The sequence below is a fragment of the Pomacea canaliculata genome, linkage group LG8 (assembly GCF_003073045.1).
Source record: "Pomacea canaliculata isolate SZHN2017 linkage group LG8, ASM307304v1, whole genome shotgun sequence".
In the NCBI taxonomy this organism is placed as follows: Eukaryota; Metazoa; Mollusca; class Gastropoda; order Architaenioglossa; family Ampullariidae; genus Pomacea; species Pomacea canaliculata.
In genome coordinates this window covers 6,858,832-6,872,398 of record NC_037597.1, presented here as the reverse complement: position 1 = coordinate 6,872,398, position 13,567 = coordinate 6,858,832, and the positions used below count along the sequence as shown (strand labels likewise).

The following is a 13,567-nucleotide window of genomic DNA, read 5'->3' as shown; positions in this document are numbered from 1 at the left end:
TTCGACAAGATATACATGTCGTGCCGGGTCACATGGCCAAAGACCATCTCACGTCGCTTGACTGTTGAATGTAGAGGTTCCTGGTGTCCTACCAGTGTGGCAATCTTCTTTGGTACAAAGTCGTTGGTTCTGTGTTCTTTGCATCAGATCCGGAGCAGCCTCCTCAGACACTTGTTCTCAAATACCTGGATTTTCCTTTTGGTTTCAATGAGCAGACCTCACCAACAGACTGACAAAAACAAACAGGTAGGTAGGTAGGCAAATAGAAAGCAGGGAGAGGATGAACTAATGATAGACTGAAGTCATAAATTGTGTGTCAAGGTTGTTAACATGATTTTGCCTGTAGCTGTGCTAAACCATTACAATGCTGCCATGCTGCCTGCTGATGCCCGGAAGACTACACGCGCGCGGTTCTGCAGCATTCTTCTGAGATTCCGTTGTGTGAGGTCAAGGACCACTTGTCGGCAACAGGTAATGGGCTTCTTCAGCTCAGTTCACGATTCTACAGCGGATGTTCCACTGACATTTTGAAAACACATTTGTTCCACTTGAAGAAGACAGTGAATACAGACTAACGACCCACTAGCTGGCATGACATGTGTAGACATGCACCGACTGATCCGTTCATTGGATGAGTGATTGGATCCTCCTGACGCCATCAGCACAGGGTACCTCCCACTGGTCGCAGTGTGTTGAAGATGTATGAGTTACAACGGTAGTCATGAGTAGTTCCGCTGACAGTCTATCGACCTTTAACCTTATTAAAGTGTCGCACATGTGATGCATTTGTTTTCTGATATTACTGTTCCAGGTTCCTTCTAGTGAGAACCATGAATTGCTAGGGAATGGAGAGAGAACCGACTGACCTCAACTATGTCAGCAAATGGTCTGTTCTACGAACTTCAGGATGCTTTGGATTGTTGCCACAGCAAGGGACAGCTGGTGGCCATGTTTGGACTGGTGCTACCTTAATGGCTGAGAGCTCAGGGTCTGGAAAAATGAAAGGTACGACTGCAAGATGGAAGAAATCTCACAGCTGACAGCTCAAGGTTCCGATCCCAGGAGGTTTAGATTCCGAAAGCGAGATGGAGAGAGAGAGACAGAGAGTGGTCTCAAGAAAGAACACGTGGACTTGTAGAGACGCTCTGACTACATGAGTTCTTTGATTGGGCTAATAATCCTAGCAAAACATTTCTAGTTTTATTCAGAAAAATCAAATGAACCTGTTTACAGATGAAAGTCACGTAAATATCGACAACATGTCTAAACTACAAAAATGTGGTGTAACAAAATAACCACCCCTGAATAAAATGTCAAGAAAATTAAATCAGGCGGGTCTCTAGTGATCAGCGCGATCGCTTTCGGAGCAGATTACACGGGGTCGAGGCTCGCATGGACACCCTTCCTTTACCTTCTCCTCCACCCCCTTCCGAATTTCGTACCTGATTTATCGAAGAGGAAAAGATAAAGAAAGGTAAGGAGAGGGTTGGGGTTCACTTTTGCTGTTGACAACCGGCACATAGACATAATAAACCTACAGCTTTGGTGTTCTTTACTTTTGCCTTTATGCACGTGCACGCACGCACATATAAAACACTCACATGCGCAAATGTGTAATAACATACAGTAAAGTAACTCAGAATGAGACACAAATATAATGAGATTGGGAAAGTTCTCATCCAATGTCTCCGACATCACCGCTGGCGAATTCTCAAAAGGAACATTCGCACTTTCGTTAACCGTTTTTTACTTCTACAAACAACTTCTATCTGCCTCCTTGAACTCAGCAGACCTTTCCGACAGGTATTCTTAAAGCACTTAGTTCTGTTTTCATTTCCTCTTCAAAGATATGCGAGGTCATATTGTTTAAGGAAATCATTTCCAAGATCGTTTTCAGAGCCCAGATGTGAGTCCTACTTTTGCCTCCATTGCCTTCTGGGATACATCTGTTACTATTCTTGTGGCGCGTTCACTTTAAAAACACGTGTAGATACTTTCTTGCAAAGTGAGCCTAATTTTCTTAATGGAAGACTTCCGATTTTAACTTTAAACTCCTTGGTATTAACTTTATCGCAGAACTTACTTTCATGCTCAATTTCTCATTATCAGTTTTCCCCGGTGTTCATAAAAGTAATACTTCCTGTCTACTTTTACTTTATTTTGCTCTTATAAAAAAATGTATCCAGGTGAAGAAGATAAAAAAAAAAAATCTACAATGGTTTACGGGACTGGACGGTTAGAAGAATCACCTTTCTGTTTTCAGACAATTTCAAATAATAAAAATTTAATCTTATTAAAAAAAAAGAATTAAAAGAAAAGGAACCCATTTTTTCACTTTCCCCCTAAAAATCCCATTCACAAAAGCTACATCATAGTTAGTTTCAAGAAGCCAAATCCCCTTACGCCGAAGTTTCCGGCTGTCACATCCAGGTTGTTGGTCACAACAAGCGACTGTTGTTTGTCCAGCCTACGGAGGACTTCTCCGCCGTAACCTGAACCGTTACGAGGATGGATGGAGGACAGTAATGGAGGAGTAGAGTGTTGCAGGTATACACCACCGACACTTTCATGTCACATACTTGAAGCTAAATTTCCCGGTCGTCGACTTTGCTGTGGTGCAAGATGTTGGTGTTGGTGCAGACTTGCCAGAAATTATCTGCCACCCGAGGGCGCTCAGCAACGTGGCGATGGACTCAAGTGGCATTGCGTCGGAGGACAAGATGTCTGTTAGTGGACAACTGATGGCACACGTGCCAACAAGGAATGTTAAGTGCTGTCCCCTACTGTCTGGCTTGTCAGAGTAAATAAACGGTCTCTTGGGGAGGTGGGGAACAGGGGACAGACACGACAAATCTCAACCATAGGTAATAGTGGCATGACAGACACGCACCGCAGGTACAAGTGACAAGACAAACCAGCATCAGCTTCACGATGGACGGAGAATATCAAATACACTGACAAGAGCATGAAATTATTACAGTTTACATTTTTCTTTCGCTGAGTATAGATGGTCAGAAATGGAGATGGGGTAAGACAAATAGGTCTGGGAAAACAGTGATGGTAGTAAATAGCATGCTACTGTCAAATAAACAAATCATGTCAAGCCTTCTCCGGTAAACAAACCATGCCTTTCTTCAATAAACAAATGACATATCATACTGTCTCCAGTAAACAAATCATGTCAATCCCAGTAAACAAATCATGCTATTTTACAGTAAAAATACATTTTCCAGTAAACAAAAATATCCTGCAGTTCTCCAGCAATGAAAACAAATATTGGATAGATACAAATTTAATCACTCAATAATTTGTGCAGTAAGTACCCGCGGACTCTCATTATCGACTTTACCAAAGACATCTGGGTTTTGTTTCAAATTCTATTGACTGTCATTTTTCAAGCGGACAATGAAACTTCCCTCAATATTCTGGTTTCCCCATGACTATAAAGGTTACACTGTCGGAACAATAAACATGAAATTCGTTGAAGTCACTGGTGATTAAGGTTGCTAGATTTACCAACAATAGCCCGTATGTGGGCATCAATCTACTGGCCGAAATCAATATGGATGAAGCAGCCCCCGATATTGCTAAGCCAGCTCACGTCTAGTTTCTGCACTGCTGAATTTTCGCTCCTCCTCCAGACATGCAAATGCGCGTGATTTTCCCCGCAATATTTTTATTACGATGGAGAGATTCCATTGGCGTGTCGAGTAATCAGATCGTAACTGTCGGCAGTGATGAAAAGCGCCATTCACACTGTGCGAGAAAGCAAAATAAAGAGTTATCCCCCCCGTGGTCTAAAAAAGGGCGACAAGCTCTCTTGACGGAAAGTGAAGTGGAAATGCGGGCATTCGGACACCCCACTCTTTTACTCCGGCTTCCACGCGCTAGAAATACAGGAAAGCGGTGCAGCTATTCCGAAAATGTTCTCTCCTTCAGACTTTTTGTCCGTGCTTTTTACACCTCGTGCAACAGGCAGAAATTACTCTTAATTCTGAGAAAATAAGAAAGATTGCCTTCAGGGTTGGGAGAAGATGGGATATGTCATTGACAGCACAAACACTTTGATGAGAATCGATATCATGTCATAATGTTTGACATGTTTTGATACCAATCGAATTCACCAGATGCAAGTCCGTTTTTGGAGAGTAATTTTTTTTAAACAGGTTTATGCTAACTGGACGAGTTCAAAATTTTGAGGAGGAAGACAAGGGTTAGAGATAAACAAGAGGAGGCCACTCAGATCTGACAAGTAAATGTAGTATCACTCGCACTTAACAAAAAACACCTTTGTTACGATGATTCAATAAATTAACAAGATTTTTCCTGCGGGTTTTGAACACCAACAGCCTGTAGAGAGTGGTATTGCAACACCGGTTATCATGGCACTATCTGACACACGTGTCATTGTCTGCTCTCTCGCGCCGTCTCGCGCTGACTTCCGTTTTCTGAAAGCATCTGGAGACAGGAAGGAAATGGTTTCGTCACATGCTAATCACAACATGAAAGAGAATCCATTAAGCGCTGAGCAGATATCACTTAGCGTGGTGGCCTCTCTACCCTGACTGTGCTTTTGATGGCAGCCAACAATCTCACGCCCGCACATGAAGCTCACACACCCATCCATTTTCCTGAATTGGATGCACTTATTCTTTCATTTTCATTTCCGGTTGCTGGAAATATATGGCTTCTGGTCTGCCGGGTAGATAGTCGTTGCAATTGTAGCTGGACAGGATATGACGTGGACCAGGTGCGCAGTGTGTCTGTGATAAGACAGTTGTGTATGTGTGTGTGGGGAATGTTATGATGGACAATCAACAGTCAATGTGATTCTATCCTCAGGATATATGCGAGTATTTGACACAAGAGTGGCATTGTATGCAACTACCACCAACTGTCTACACAACGTTCAATACTTTACAGTCATAACAACTCAGTAATACAATTTTCTCCAAGCTTCGGCCTAGCTACAGAAGATGCAATATTGAAATCACACCAAAATGTTATTTAGGACAAAAGAAAAAAAAAAATACCAAAGAAGCTAAAATGCGCGTGGCACGTGCTGTTTACTTAGTTTCCTCCGTGCTGTTCACACGCCTCGTGACCGGCAACCACAGAGGTATCGTCATATTACAGGTGTGTATCGCGGTGATGTTTAGTGTCACCTTTCCCTACAGTCTGGACAGTTTTGTATCTCTGCAATCACCTGAACCATCTCTCAAAGCTCAGGAAATCCAGGTTAATTATGATCGGAAGTCATAACCTGGCGGCATGTATGTTTGTAGGTATTTCTTCAGTCTCAGAACCATGAGTTCATATTTTGCCTCTTCCAGAATTTAGGACCGTGTATCCCTAACGATTATTACTATTATTATTGACGTGGAACTGGAGATCAGCTAACAGATCGTGATATCGCTAGCAATAAAATAAACTGCCAGAAGCCTACAAAGAAATCGTAAATACACAAGAAAAATAAGTTATTATAGAGATGCAATCCATGAAGATCAAATTGATGTTGTCACAGAAAACTATTTATTCCAAAAAGAAGAAAAGAGCAATATGCTGCAGGCCACGAATCCTCTAACACTTTTCCCGAATACAATAATATTTCATAAGACATTTGAGAATGGAGCAATCACTAACAACCCTTTAAATCTCAGCAAACCACGGCAAATTTTTGAAATTGCCATAGGCGTACTATGGATAAAAATAAGATTTTAAATCTTCTGCGTGTTTTTATAAACAGTAAGCTCTGTATTTTATTGACACGGATTTATGTTTCCATCATGAAAAGCATGTCTGTGAATGTGTACGTTTTGTTGTATTTATTTATCAGCTTTCCCTACAGCAGTGTCTCTGTTGATAGTTAGGGATTGCCTTTAACATCCACATGGTGCTCTGTTAGTAATGACATATTGGTTGTCCTGTAACTACCCGCAACTCCAGGAAGTACAAAGATGAGCATCACACACCATGACAGATGACAGATGACAGAGGTTGGCGTGACCCTCAAGTCCTTAACCTAGTTATGTTGCACAAGCCAAACCATCACACAGCAACTACAAAAACTTGGGTTTAATCTGAAGATGGAGGGTCTATTCTTGATAATCCTGCTTCTTTTAAAGAGGCACTTGAAAGGTCTGATAGGAAAGAAATGCAGTCAGACCTTACATCTAGAGACCTGAACTACTCCGGCATGAACTCTGTAGGTTGAGTTCTGTCTGTCAGCATCTGTCACTGACAGTATATCAGCTCTCGTCAGTCATGACCAAGTACATTAAATAGAGAAGACAAATGACAAGATAAAAGAAGAAATGATGACAAACAATTTCTCTGAAAAGCAAATGTGACGAAGCAGATTACAGAGCACACTAAAAACATCTCCGCTTTCAAATACTTGTCTGTTATTGCCTCTATCTTCCAACCGGTATGCTGACTGGTATAAAATATTATTTCGATCAAAGGGACAAGATTCGCCATTAAATGCAAGCACGAGATTGCGCGTGACTGCCCGTCATTACCCGCGACATACAGGGCCATCCTGAACATGAGCTACAACAATGAAGCCCTCGATAAACTTTTATAAGAAACCCAAAAGTTAGCGTCTCACAGTTTGTCTCACTCTCTTCTCTGCCCACCTTCCTCCTCGGGTATCTCATTTCACAAAGAGTTGTCTCCTCCACCATCACCACCCAACAAGACTATTTTTATCTTTTCTTTGAAGCATTTTTGACGATGTAAACGTCTACTATACATGCTTACATTTCGGCAATGGCATAATGCTGATAATAATTCTAGTGTGTCTTAGGGTACATAATAATAGGTACAAAACCTCAGCCAAGTACGATTTCTTCCCCTTTCTTTAACAAGATATCATGGCGTATGGCTTGGACGTATTGTGGTAAACATCTGCAGAGTATCCTCTACGTTTGTTTTGGTTTTATTTTGTGTGTTTTTTTCTTATTTTTCTTTTTTTACGTCTACTCAGGTTCGATTCAGATTATTAAGACTGCAGTGATATTTTGCATAAATATTTCGCACTTCATAATTTCTACCCTGAAATTTTCATTACCTGGCCGATCGATCGCGGTGGCGCGCATAGGGAGTGGATGGAGTTGGTGATGAGGGGGGAATCAATTATGATTATGTTTACGGGTCTGTCAGTGAAATGTGATAAGCCACTGAACTATTATACAATACGACTTTATTGATCTCCTGGGGCAATTCAAGATAGGGCTCGTACTAGCAATAATGTGTACATGTACATGATGTAAAATAGATAATATACATGTACATGTTGAAATAGAGTCTCTCTCACACACATTTTCTCTCTCCCCTACCCACACTTCCCAACAACAGCAGATACAGTTGATGACCTTAAGTCACCTCAGGGTAGTACAAGATGACGGCCAGTACAGTTGATCAAGTGAATGTCACGTGGAATAAATGAGTTGCGGTGACGATGCCAACACATGATCAGGAATACAGAGGGTGAGGAATGCCTTCCTGAGGACTTGCTGATGACAAAAGGCTGCCAAGTCCCTCTGCCTGGTTCCGGTGATCTTAGAACAGATATTAACAAGGGAGACAAGACTGTTCCTGTTCCCTAAGGAGAGGCTGTGGAACCAAGAGATGAAAGAGTGATGAGACTTTCAATGAAGAACTGATAGAACCGAGTGAGGATGACAGAGATGACAGAGAAAGATCTGAGTTTCCGTAGGAGGTACAGTCGTTGTAGGCTCTTAGGGAGGATCATGTCAGTGTTGATGTTCCATTTAAACTTACCTAGATATTTGTAAGAGTCGACTACATCTATGGTATCATCATGGTTAATACTGATGACTGCGTCAGGCTTGTTCGTCCGAAAGTCGAAAATCATTTTCTTAATCTTTGAGGCATTCAAGACAAGAAAGTGCTCGTCACACCAGCGAACAAAGGAAGAGTGTCACTAGGATCATGTTGACTATCATGGCCAGGGGGTAGCTGGTTACTCTCTCCACCCTCCTGCCATCGCTCACTTAGAAGAATGTTAGTATACACGGATCTGTCAGCACCCCTGTAATCAAATTTCTGTTTAACTTTATGCCAAGCCCACCACCAGCCCACCCCGACACAAGCTTTAGGGATGCTCTAGTGAGTATTACTGAAAGCATTTTCACCAGCACAACATCCGTCTACTGAACGGAAAAGCCACTCAGTACACTTGAGCTTTGCTCGTTGTATAAATATAAATATTTTTGAAAAGGGATAAGTGTGTGTGTGTGGTGTGGGCAGGGGAAAATAAGAAGCAACGTTTTGTTCACGATTATATTTGTGGCCAAACAGGTTGTGTAACGGGTGCCTAAGGATGAACACATGGTCGGAATCATTGTGTCGAGTGTTGTTGGTAGCTTCAAGCCATTGCGTGTTTGCTATCACCACTTTCCCGTCTATGCCATTTTTCCCTTCTGGTCTGATCCATCCGCACCCATGTTTAATGAGACCCTCTAGGTCCAGACATCAGGTTTTAAGTCCCATTACTCGCTTGTCCTTGCGCTTCTTTCAGGGACTTGACGCCTGCGTTCATTTCCTCCAGTCCTAGTTCATCCCTACTCCTTCTGCTGCGATAAACTGTAAGTTCCCAAGTCAGACATTCACAAAAGTAGAACACATGCGATCTCTGTCTCACTTCTTTACTCTCTTTTTTCTCGTCCCGATCTTGGATGCCTGTGTGTGTATGTACGCGCGTGCGAACACTTTGTGAGCTTAGAAACTATCCTCAGTTCAAAGTTCAAAACATAACAACAGCAGACAGAGCAACATGTGGAAGATGAATTACAAAACTGCACCTAATAACACCTGAGAAACACGAATATGGCCCTCCTACGGTACAGAGGAGGAGGTCAGTCTGTCGCTGCACGGGACTCAACGATAGCAACAGGCAACACACAAGAAGGTGCATACAGGGAAATACATTCATATTCAGAGTATTGTACAGCTTGTGTCGACATATTGATCACCTGAAAAACCAATGACACAACTACTGGTCCCTTCGGAAATGCAGCAGACGACTGCTTGTCAGTCTTTATGAAAAGTATCCGACACCTGGGGTCGTCTGCTCCCCCGTGTCGTTACAACCTTTACAAAGGAATTTGTAAGTGCGGAAATGAGAGACGGCGGGCTTCAGAGAACATAGGGAAGGACACCTGTACATCCCAGGGAGACAAGGAGGGAGCATGCTAAGAATTTCGCAGCTAAAACTGCGCTGAATACAAACAAGGGTGTTTGTGTGTGAGAGAGTGCATACCCGAGTGTGCAGACATGCGCAAAAGAGAAAAACAGGGTGGTTGTAGCTTGCGAGTTGTTTTCCTGACTTGCTCAGCTTTTAGTTCACAGTCACGGGGAGGACCTACCGTGAGTTGGAAGCACACCCCTGATTGCGTGGCATAAACAGGAAGCGGAAGGATGATTCAGGTAGTCGCCGGCTCGTCACTTCGTGCCCCTGGCGGCAAATTTTTGTCCGGACTAAAAGATTTTTTGATTGGGTACAGCTTTATTCAGTGAAGGAAGCGGATATCCGAGTGGGAATAGCACCGGTTCGACACTCGTTTGACGCAGTAAACTTTCCCCCAATCGACCCAGCTGTCGGTAATGAGTACCTGACTCCACTAAGGGGAAGGGGAAGAGAAGGAGACCCTCCTCCTGGCCCCGAGAAAGTGAGGTTTCACACCTCACTCCCTAGTGACTTAGGAAAAACCTTTGCCTCACTGCAATTGAAGTAAACACAGTAACCTTTGCACCCATCGTCAAGTCGGAGACTTGCACAAGCAGAATAACTCTTTTTCCCAACCCATGTGGTCCTCACCCATATGTTCTGTCGAAACGGTTCTTACCATAAACTCAGACTTCTACACTTCAGCATCGAAAACATCTTTGCGAACATCCTCCATCCCTCAAAAAAAAGCTTATTCCGGTTTGCTGATGGCGTGCTCGACAAGACATTAGGCCAAGCTCTTGAAGACTTTCCCTCTCTTTAGTTGTCGCAGTCTGGCTGAGATGGGAATCGACCACGCGTCGCTCTCTCATTTATAGGAAATTACGAAGACTTCACGGTCTTGCTTTGATACATCGATCTCCCTCTTCTCGGGTTTTACTTTCACTTTTTTTTATTTTTGCGGATTATTTCCCTATGCCTCGAGGGAGCTAGTTATAGTCACGCATGGTCGATCACTGAGATTTTTTTCGAATGTCCAATCATGAACATGGCAAGCGTATGTGATATTGGTCATCCGACTACACCTACCAAATGTTTGGCGGTTAAGAAAAAGACACGACTCCTCAAATGTTGGTTTGTATGTTTCGATCTTAGTAATATATAATAAAAAATTTCTACTAATAAATGTCTGTTTGATATTTGGAATACAATACTGTTTATCGTCTGCACCAGACTGTCATCCATCATCTTCCTGAGATGGTCGTCTTCCGGATCGGTTCATCTTGTTCTCTGTCTGTGTTTTTTTATGTTAGAGCCCCGCCTGAAGCTGTGGTGTGAGGGGCTGAGGATTTGTCTTGACATTCTCACTTCCTGTCAGACATGTGTTTGTATGTCCCCATCATGTACCGTTCACGGAAACAGGGCGAGGAAGCAGGCGAGTCGCAATATGAGATCGAACAGTAATGGCACTGATATTTAAGCAATGGCGGCAAGGCAGCGCCGGGTGGCTCTGGCAGACAGAATAATAAAATACCCGTTACGCGGCCTCAGGATCAACATCATCAAGAAGTTGTCAAATGTCAACATCATTTTGTTCAAGTCACCGCCCGCTGGGCTAAGTCTGAGATACGCACAGGTGTGCTGTCTACCTGGTCACGTGGTTGTTGAACCTGAAGTACGCGTCTGAAATGCCATTGTTCTTCTTGAAACTAGTAGTCAGCTACTTGTTTTACAGAGTTTGCCAGTTACAAGAAATCATATGTAGGGGGGTCAGGAGATTTCATACTGGTTGAGACGACAGTGATTGCATTTCATGATTATTTCTCATTATGGCGGATTGACAGGGGAAGAATTAAAGATGGGAGATGGGGAGAAGTACGCCTTACCCATTGGGATCCGAACCCAGTACTTCAGGATCCTTCCCATAACAAGCGAACGCTTTTTTTTACAGCACGATGGGAGCCCACTGTGCGGCTGGATGGTGGTGGGTGGTGTAGGGTGGTGGTGGTGGTTGCTGTGATTCCCTGCCCTTTGTCAACCCGCTTGGCACCGCACTGAACAAAGTATCGCTCGACAGCCAAGGGAGGAAGGCAAGCCAAGTAGTACTGCGTGTGGGTAAAGGTTGGAAGTAGACGGCAGTGTTTTCCTGTGGGGAAAAGTCTCGCTTCTCTGCTCACATGGAGTCAACAACGAGGTTAAGTGACGGAGTGAAAGAAAAATATATACTTCGGGGAGGGTGAAGGGAGGGCAGGACTGAGACGTCCTTGACCCTACACTGCTCGCCATGTCGCCACGATGTATCTGTCAACGCAACACCTGCCAAATTTTTTCCCCCGACAGTCCTCTGAATGAACTTAAATATCAACTACAGGCACATTATATTTCGCAAGAGTACAGCTATGGGGACACCCGAACTGAGAGATTGCAAAGGGCAGCATATTTGGCCGGTAAAAATATCGTTGCTGCGGTCATCATCGCTCCTTGTTAATGCGTTTGTCATCTTGACTCTCCAAGTTTTCATGCATGCGACCCCATCGTCAGACGCAACACTGGATGCTGTGCAGCTGCTTTTACACAGCATCAGTGTATTATTTTGTTTTGTATTCTGTATTTTGTATTTGTGTTAACCTTTATTAGTGTCGGGATGAAGTTTAGCCGAGCACTGACCACACAGAAGCATCCCGAGTAACGGTCAGACGGTTAAGGACGATGCAATCTTCCTTTCACTAGCTCGCAGAAGGCGTTGGACACTGGAGCGAAAGAGTGGCTGAGTGTGCGCGGGGCCAAATTAAATATTTTCATTTTTTACAAGTGCAAAAGCCCGGCAGCCACAACTGCGAGAACACGGCACAAACACTTTGAAGATTTTCTCTCACAGGTGCAAGCTTTGTGTAGCGCGCGGTGATGATGGCTGTGCGACAAATGAACGTTGGTCGACAGCTCAACGGTCGTGTTAGCGCAAGGAGAGACAGAGCGCGCGAGCAGAAGGACAGAAAGTTCGACCATAGAGCCCCATCCGTAGCATGGTGACGACACTTGGTGGTCCTAAGGTGCAACAGGTAAAGAAACGCTGGCTACAGGAAACAACCACGGAGACCTCCGACACCACGACTATACCATGGAGTGTCGTAGTCCTTCCTGTGTAGCAAGCAATTCAGACTCGAAACTACGATAAGGACAGCCTTGCACTGCTCACAGGTTGCGTGCACTGGGGCACGTGAGGAAGAAAAGAAAGAAAAAAAAGAGGGAGAAAATGAGCTCTTACCTCCGGACCACGGGCCACGTCGACGCCGTGTGAAACGCGATGAGTCAGCTGATAATCCAACCTGTACTGCGTGTCGTCTGTCGTCTGCCTGCACGTCACCAGCTCGTCTGAGACTCCGGTGCGTCTTAACACATTGTCTGTTGGGACCGAGAGTGGTCACGAGAGGGTAGACGACGCCGACGACGACGACGACAATGTGACAAGTCCAACTTAGGACTGACGGGGGTGGGATGGACGGGGTGAGCAGGTTTTCCTCCCCCTTCCTGCTTGTGAGATCAATGGGCCATTCACCGGTACGATGTTAATCCAGCCAAGCTACAGCGCGGAGGCCTGTGTGTCGCTGTGCCAGCAAGTAGGCCCCGTCGGTGGGTTGACACTACGGCGAGGGCCTCACACGCACACACACGCGCGCACTCGCTCTCTTATCCGGTTCACGAGAGGTGACGATGAGAACGAAGCAACCAGTGTCTCTCTCTCACACACACAGCACGTTAGCGACCCGGGGTTTAAACCCTCACTAAGTTTGTCGTAGATGTAGGAGCGGTCCGTTTGGTAGCCTGTTCAGACGAACGAGCGAACTAAAATACTTCTTTCTTCTCCTCCCCTCTACCCCCCTTTCTCTCTCTCCAGCCCTCTCAACCTACACTTCCGTGAAAGCAGGTGACTGTGCCATGGCAGTCCCCGATGTTCTACATTATAATTTGTCGGACCACTGGAGTCCCTTCTTCTCTTCCTACACCAGGTGTGATTTATAAATCATATATTCACAGAAATATGCTGTACACGTTTCGCTTCAGCAGGCAGCTGTACCTCGGCTCCGACATCAACCTCAAGATCAGCGGTTATCTTGCTGCGAGACCAAAGTCCCATATGAAGTGTTCTTGAAACACACACACAGAGACTTTCTCAAGCTTTATACATTCACATTTATTCTGTCAAACCTAAACTTTGCCTTCCTCACAAACTACAAACTCGGCATATTGATGTGGAGCGGAGTTATCACAATATATATCCATTATTTTGGTCTACAACTTTTCTCGAGGGTTAGTCTGGACAGAAGGGCTGGTAACACGTGCTACCTTCACCTGGGTGGACTAACTTATCACACA

At 44.3% G+C, this 13,567-nt stretch overlaps 1 protein-coding gene across 1 annotated transcript in view; it reads right to left on the bottom strand.

Annotated features, from left to right (window-relative positions):
* The window catches only part of LOC112570339 (papilin-like), a 62,946-nt gene extending 49,888 nt beyond the window's left edge, over positions 1–13,058 (bottom strand). Inside the window, 1 exon segment of the mRNA XM_025248729.1 lies at positions 12,459–13,058. The gene's annotated coding sequence lies outside the window, so the exon portion shown is untranslated.
* Positions 13,059–13,567: the final 509 nt, after the last annotated feature.